Source organism: Vespula pensylvanica, chromosome 1 (assembly GCF_014466175.1).
Source record: "Vespula pensylvanica isolate Volc-1 chromosome 1, ASM1446617v1, whole genome shotgun sequence".
Classification (NCBI taxonomy): domain Eukaryota; kingdom Metazoa; phylum Arthropoda; class Insecta; order Hymenoptera; family Vespidae; genus Vespula; species Vespula pensylvanica.
Window position 1 is genome coordinate 605803 of NC_057685.1, and position 7578 is coordinate 613380.

The 7578-nt window shown below is 43.5% G+C and overlaps 2 long non-coding RNA genes across 6 annotated transcripts in view; both read right to left on the reverse strand.

Moving 5' to 3' along the window:
• Positions 1-5620: 5620 nt before the first annotated feature.
• LOC122634192 lies at positions 5621-7280 on the reverse strand. Of its 2 annotated transcripts, none has more exons than XR_006328330.1 (2): positions 7224-7280; positions 5621-6431 (listed from the first exon to the last, which is right to left on the reverse strand). It is a non-coding gene; the product is annotated as an uncharacterized LOC122634192 (long non-coding RNA). The 2 variants fall into 2 exon arrangements; XR_006328328.1 differs by having other exon boundaries at positions 5621-6669; positions 7224-7279.
• A 199-nt stretch (positions 7281-7479) lies between these two features.
• The window catches only part of LOC122634186, a 22082-nt gene continuing 21983 nt past the window's right edge, over positions 7480-7578 (reverse strand). For all 4 annotated transcript variants that reach the window (XR_006328323.1, XR_006328327.1, XR_006328325.1 and 1 more), the window contains exon 3: positions 7480-7578. This exon is cut by the window's right edge and continues 34 nt beyond it. This is a non-coding gene — a long non-coding RNA (uncharacterized LOC122634186).

A 7578-nucleotide genomic window follows, 5' to 3' on the forward strand; every position in this document is an offset into this window, starting at 1 on the left:
TACCTATGTACTAGAAATACGAAGGACACGTTCAATTCGACGCACGTGTGCCGTCACGTGCGCATAAGCGGGTTCACCAAAAGGCGAAAGAAAAGGAAGGGACACCGCGCGTAGGGGTTCGTAATGCTCGTCGCGAAGTCACCGGGTGGTGAATGGAGGGAGGAGGAGGAAGACGAGGAGGAGGAGGAGGAAGAGGCGGAGGGGTGGGGATGGCAGGAACTATCGCGAGGGTCCCTGTTTTCAGCACGTGTCGTGAAAGGAGCGAACGAACGAACGGGCGGACAAAGTCAAAGCTAGGAAACTAACAGAAGCTACGTACGAGCGGAAGAATCGGTTGGATCCTTGCTGGGGTGAATGTACTTTGCAGGAGAGAGCGAGAGAGATAGCGACTGACGTTCCACCACCATAAATATAGAAAGACTCCCCGCTGCGGACGGCATCGGTTAAGAAAAGGCAACGTAAGAACCTTTAGCGAACTTATATCGGGGGTAAAAGCGTAGCTAAGAAGAGGAACGTCGACTCCTTCGGTCACGATGACAAGCTAACGACCAAACATTTGTGCAAGAAAGAGAACAAGACAAAGGTAGTAAGGTTTACACGGACACAGCACCGAAATACTTTGAGACCGATCGACCGTTTCACCTCATTACCCTCGGAAATCCTGCAGCTTTCGTCTTTCTTCCGAAAAAGGAAACTTCCGTGCGTCCAAATGGAAGGACGAATCCACGGGTAATACGGGACTAGGAGATAAGCGATCTTTCCTACAGATAGGTCCTTCGCTGGACTGAACGAATGTCGGTAATGGCGACAGTCCTGTCCCAATCTTCATTCCACTCCGAAATACGAATCCTTTGAATTTCTCCCGAAAATCGAGAAGCTTACGAGCGATTTTATTCGTCGAAATAATCTAAAGTAATTTTCATCCTTGTTGAAGGTGGATTTCTTTCGAGACTTGGAACTAACAGAAATTTCGTTAGAAAATTCATCGTCTGTAATCCATCTGTATATGGATCTTTCGTGTAATACGATAAAAATTACAACGTTCAAAGTCCTTTTGGAAAGTTTCCCGGAGTAATCGCGATCGTTTGCTAGAGCTTTTAGTAGCGGCAAAGTAAACCTTAACGACGCTACTTTATCGCGATCCTAAGGAGATGAGAGAGGGGGGAAAATAGCGTCTTTAAAACGTCGAGCGTTATGTCTCGCGAGCAGGTTCGGCTTTTATAAACACCTCCTTTGATCCTCCTTCCGGCAGCGCGCGCTATCGCGATTCTGGCTCGTTCGCGGAACGAGTTAATGACTCGGAAAAACCCTCGAGCGCGAGCGCGATTCGCGACGAGGCCGCTAACACGCTTATGACTCTCTCTCTCTCTCTCTCTCTCTCTCTCTCTCTCTCTCTCTCCCTCTACGCGGGTGTGCGTGTTCGCGTGTATATGTAAAATGACAAGTCTCCTTCGCCGAGTCATCAGCCGGTAGCGATATCGTTTCGCGTAGGCGACCAGAATAGAAATATGCCTAGTGGTTTGCTTTTCAAATTCATAACATATGTATGTACTTACTTCAACTACTTGGCGACTTTAATGATTTTTTACGAGGATTCGATTTGACCAGAGCAAAGAAAAGCTAGACGTAATCGTTAGTTAACTATGTCCAACAAGATAAATCTATCGCAGCTTTGTTCGAGGAAGCATTCAACGGCATTTAATGACTCGAACGATAATGCCACGAACGAGTGGAAAAAGGCAAATACACATGTAGATAAGAACTCGAAGCTCTTCTGACTCGTTTAAGTGTGTTCTCTTTCTCTCTTCTCCTCTCTCTCTCTCTCTCTCTCTCTCTCTCTCTCTCTCTCTCTCTCTCCGTATCTCTCGTATGTGTTTCGTTCGACACTTTAGGGACTCCACACTGATATCAAGTTTTTTTCCACATCTTCCAACCTTTTTTTCCTCCTTCCTCTTTTGTTCAAATTAAGCAGACGGAGGATGTGTTTAATGTCGAGGCTGCCTACTTCGAGCGATTGCTCGAAGAAGGAGAAGGTGGAAAAGGAGAGTGTTTCCAATGGGAAACCATTTTTACTCGTCTTCTCCTTATTTTTTTCCCTTTTCTTCTCGTTTAAAATAATTCACGCGTTTCTACGCGATCCTCGAAATGACAAGAAAATTCCAAGAAAGAATCTGTCATACGTTGTTTTTGTTTTAACGACTTCGATATAAATCTCCATCCTTTTTAAGCGACCATCGGGATACTAACGAACGAGCTACGCTGAGAAAATCGCTTTAAAACGAGTCCTATGTCACCCTCGGTTGTTTTCCACTGTGGAAGATTTCGTGTCCCTTCTTATGTGCAAACACGCCTAATCATCGTGCGCGTTGACTATCTTTATAAATACAAATATTTACAAAGAACGTTAAGAAAGAAACGACTTTCGACTTTTACGATTTGGACCTAGATTGATACGTAATCATCGATACGCTCGAGCGATTTCGCGACGAAGAGAAAGAGAGAACGCATATCGGATATATTTAAAGAGCGTTGTTTATTGTGCGACAACCGACGATCTTGTCGTATACAAATTTCTCATGAACCTTCGACAACTTTTATCTGTTCGCGTAGGATAAGACAAAAAAGAAAAAGAAAAAAAAAAAAGAAAAAACGATTAGCATCCCCTGAAATGGTCGTTGCGTATGGATTTTCTCAGAGTCTTGAGGATCGGTTTTGTTTGACGAGAGAAAAAGGAAAAGAGAGAGAGAGAGAGAAGCGACGAGAACGTTTCTGCAGGGCAGAAAGGTCGATGCACACGATGCGTGAAGAAGTCGAGAGAGTGACAGAGAGAGAGAGAGAGAGAGAGAGAGAGAGAGGAGGGATGGAGAACGAGGAAGAAGCTTGAAAGAAAAGAGAGAAGAGGGTGGTGTTATCGGATGCGAGGCATGTAACCCTAAAAACGCGTGGAGCCGTAACACGAAGCCAAGCGAGTTCTGCGTCCTTTTAACAGTGATTCCTTTCATCCAACCCCGAGAGAGAAAGCGATAGAAACATTCCTCCTCCTTCTCCTCCTTCCCCTATCTCTTCTCTCTCGTTGCTCGTGATCGTCCGAGTAAGGAAAAAGCTCTTCTCTCTCTAAAGAGTCTCGACGTGTTCCTTGACAGGCACCTTAGACGAGACACTCGCACGAGAGAAGGAAAGCTCGATAAACAAGCTACGCTTTTTCTTTTTCTTTTGTTCTTTTTTTTTTTTGATTTTTTATTTTTTATTACATTTTTCTCCTTCTTTATTGTTCCTCGACGAAGTATCGAACAATTGAATTTTGGTGGAAGGTATTGTCGGGTGGTATTTCGGAAAAATGACAATGTTTTTAAATTAGCAAGCTCGATAAAGGAGGGTAAGGAGGTAATAAAAAAAGGAGATAAAAGAGAAAGAGGAAGAAGAAGAGGAGGAAGAAGAAGAAGAAGAAGAAGAAGCAGAAGGATCTTTTGCTCGTGGTCGCGTGTCGACCGTTAACGTAAATCACGTGCCGCTTGTTAGTACGGTACACTGTTAACGCAGCCTTCTTCTTCTTCTTCTTCTTCTTCTGCTTCGTCGTCGACGTCGTCGTCGTCGTCGTCGTCGTCGTCGTCGTCGTCGTCTCCTTCTTCTTCTTCATCTTCTGCTTCTTCTTCTTCTTATTCTTATTCTTCCTTCCTGAGACGCGGCTACCAGCTGTCAGCTGACTTCCGTTTCCGAGCGACTCTTCTTCGTGTTATATTATTAGAACGATCTACGCGAGTGTGCTGCGACGAGGCAGAAAGAGAGGATGACGAATAAGACCAATAGAAATTAAGGAAAAGAACCGTGCTATCTTTGAAATTTCCATTAAGACGACGAGGAGAAAGAAGTCATTGTGAAATCATGACAAAGAAGAATTTTCTATCTTGCTATTCTGTATATCCATTATGTATAATAGATTTCATCGAAAATTCGACTTATATGTATATATAAATATATATTCATATACCGACTCATATTCAACACATATACAATTTATATATGTATATATATATATATATATATATATATATATATATGTTTTTTCAATATAAATCTGGATTATATATATTATGTTATTCTCTATTCGACGATCAGCACCCGTCGAGGAGACTAGGGTAGACACAAATCATTTTATAAATCCGGTATTAACCTACATCCTTCGCGGTGATTCGAGGTGAACCAGCAATGGCGACGGCATTAAAGTAGGTTCGTTGATTAACGCGTCGACTGCAAAATGTCAGTCGTCGTCGAATCGACGTGCCCGCGGGCTAATTTCAGGTCGCGTTTTCTGCTCGACCTGAATCACTGGGAGAGGAGGCGTAATCGACGGAATTACATCGTCGTCGTCGTCGTCGTCGCCGTCGTCGTCGTCATCGTTGTAGTCGTTGTCGTCACATGGAAAATGAATAAAAAAGGAAAGAAAGAAAGAAAGAAAAAAAGAAAGAAAGAAAGAAAAGGAAGAAACGAGAAAAGATGGAAATGTAGAGCTCGATGTCATTCACGTTACATTTAAATGCATGAATTATTCGCGAAATAATAATGGTCTATTTTCATGATATACCTAATGAATATTCGATCGTTTAAAAGCTTTCTATCTTCGAGGATAACGGGGAAATAACCGCGAGTACTTGGTCGCGTCGTCTAATCGAGTGCAAGAGCACCGACGGAAACTTATCGATTTTAAAAGATATCGATAAAATCGATGATACGTACAAAAAAAAAAAGAAAAAAACTAAATACAGAATATATGCATAAACAATAATTGATATTATCGAGGAAAAAAGCGTAGTCATCGTTTCTCTTCTATCTTATCGGTAATCTCGATTAGAACGATCGATATCGTTGGATATCTATCTATCTATGTATCTACTTACCTATATTTAGGAAACATATGCGTGATATATGTATCAGAAATGAACCGGAAAAATATCACGATCTAAATACAATCGAAGCTTTCGTAAGAATGGTTTGTTCGCGAGAACACATGTGCGAAGTGTGTTTAACATATGCACGCAGAAGCGGAGGGACAAGGGCAAACAGAATCGTAAAGAAAATGTGGCTGACTAAAATCGAAAAGCTCGGTTTGTTTTCCGCACGCAGGTGTCGAGCATTCCTACCGAGTGGAACGCTTCGTGCCGACAAGATGTTCGTCGCTCGACCAACACGTCTCTGGTCTATCCTCCCCTTCCTAGGAAGAGACAAGGAACGGACAATATTACCCGAAGAAAGAAGCTAAACTATCGGTTTTCTTGTACTACAAGACCGCGTACTCGAGTGTAAATAAACACGGACGAAATTCCGTTTACCGACGCTGGAAGTTTCTATTTTTCATTTTTACATTCGTCCGAGGCGTTTATCTTCTTTTATTGACATTTGTTTCTATCTTTTTCTATTTGTTTCGTCTTTTTTCTTCTTCTTTTTTTCTTCTTCCTGACTTTATACGAAGTAATGAAAGCTTAACAAACTGTTGAAATTCGTCGAGCCGAAGTCGAAGTAATGATTAGCTCAGCTACTATAAGGAAATACCTTCTACTAACTATAATTATACTCTTTATCCGAACAAATTTCAAAGGTCATTACAAAGTATTACGAGGCAATGTTTGATATTTGTCGTAACGCAAATTCGAACTTTCGTTCGATAATTATTAACTTATATTACGACGTCATTATTACTCATTACGTTTTCTGAATCCTTTCGCCCGTTCTCGGAGCAAGCCCTTTTTCGTCAAAAGTATTCGACAACTATCGAAATTTCGATTTCGTGTCCTCTTATAAAAAGAACTTTATACCGATTCCGACGATTATCTTAATCCACAGCAGCTGAGTCCCTCGAAGGTGCGATTATTATCGGTTGGTACATTAAAATTTTAAACATTGATGTCGACTTCGATAGTCCGAAGGGAAGAAAACGTCGATGTCCACACGTGTTGACCATATTGATGAAAAAAGAAAATAACGTTATGCCCCTTGTTGTTGCTATTTGAAAGAATCGAAGTGCGAATGGTAACCATTTGAGAAAAATTCGGCTTAAGTTTTTCTTGTCGTAAATCGGACAATGGTATTTTCGATGGTTCCCATTTCTCGGACACACAATACCACATTCTGGCCCACACGTGCTACGTGAAACACACGTGACGAGGAAGCCAACGACATAGTCGACGAAGAGGCTCGTCTGGAAATCGAAAAATTCTCTTTTGCGATTTCTTCTTATTAACGTTCTAACAATGTGCGAAACGTATACTACATGGTTCTTGCGTACTCTCGTTCGTTCGTCGTTGTTGTCGATGCGACGAAACGCCGAACTTTGTCGGGCGTGTCAAGTAAAAGGCGATCTGCTGGAGCCCGTATTTCGTCTCGCGAATTCTCAGGCGCCTCGATGAACATTTCTAAAATTCCTCTTTCGAAGCACACTAGAAAACGGCGTGCCGTAGGATTAACCATAAGAGAAAGAAGGAAAGAAAGAAAGAAAGAAAGAAAGAAAGAAAGAAAGAAAGAAAGAAAGAAAGGAAGAAAGAAAGGACTCCGCAATTAACGATCTCTTCCCTCGACGTAGTTGGAAGCTAATTTCCGTCGAAGAGCCACGCTCGAGGGTAGTTCCCATGCTCGAGAGAGAGGCTCCAAAGGAGACAAGGACGTTCAAGCGAGATGCTGTAAAAGAGGAGCGTCTCGCAAAAGTATCGGGGGAGAACGAAAAGAGAAAGAGGGAGAGATGGAAAGGGAGAGAGAAAGAGAGAGAGAGAGAGAGGGAGAGAGGGAGGGAGAACGAAAAGAATTCGGAGGTCGAATCTCCGGGAGATCAGGAGTGGTAAATGGGCTCCTTGACCAGCGAGACGCTCTGGTGGTTGTCGGTGAGTCCCATAAAGTCGCGATTCTCCCTATACAGGACGGAAGAGAAGGAGAGAAAGAGAGTAGCATGGAACGCGCTAGGACTGGTGGGTGGTTTAAGGATGTATGCGTTAAGGATGTATATATGTGTGCTTGTATGTGTACATTCACGCGAGTGTAAGAGAGAAAGAAAGAGAAGTGGCGCCGTTCTGTCGGCCCCCGCTACCTCCTACCGCCAACAATGCGTGCACCTTCCCCTTCCTCTCGAACACGATATTCCTCTCTCTCTCTCTCTCTCTCTCTCTCTCTCTCTCTCTCTCTCTCTCTCTCTCTCTCTCTCTCTTACACAAACTCCGATCCTTTCCTGACGTTCTTACCCCTACTACAAGAGTCGATACGGCGCGTCGCGTTTCGTGGAGCCGACACAGTCGACACTCCTCCTCCTCCTTCTCCTCCTCCTCCACCTCCTCCACCTCCTTCTCCTCCTCCTCCTCTTCATCCTCCTCCTCCTCTTCCACCTTCTCCTCTTCCTCTTCTTTTTCTTCTTCTCGATCTCGTGTCCAGCCACCGCTGGAAGTGCCGCATCCTTGTGTCTCCGATAGACGGTAGTCCGGTGGTGTGGTAGTCTATTGGTAGTAGCGTCGTCGTGGTGTGGTGGTGGCGGTAGTAGTGGTAGTGGTAGCAGTGTGCCGTAGTGGTGGAAGGACCGCACAGGCCAGTCAGAACTCCCTC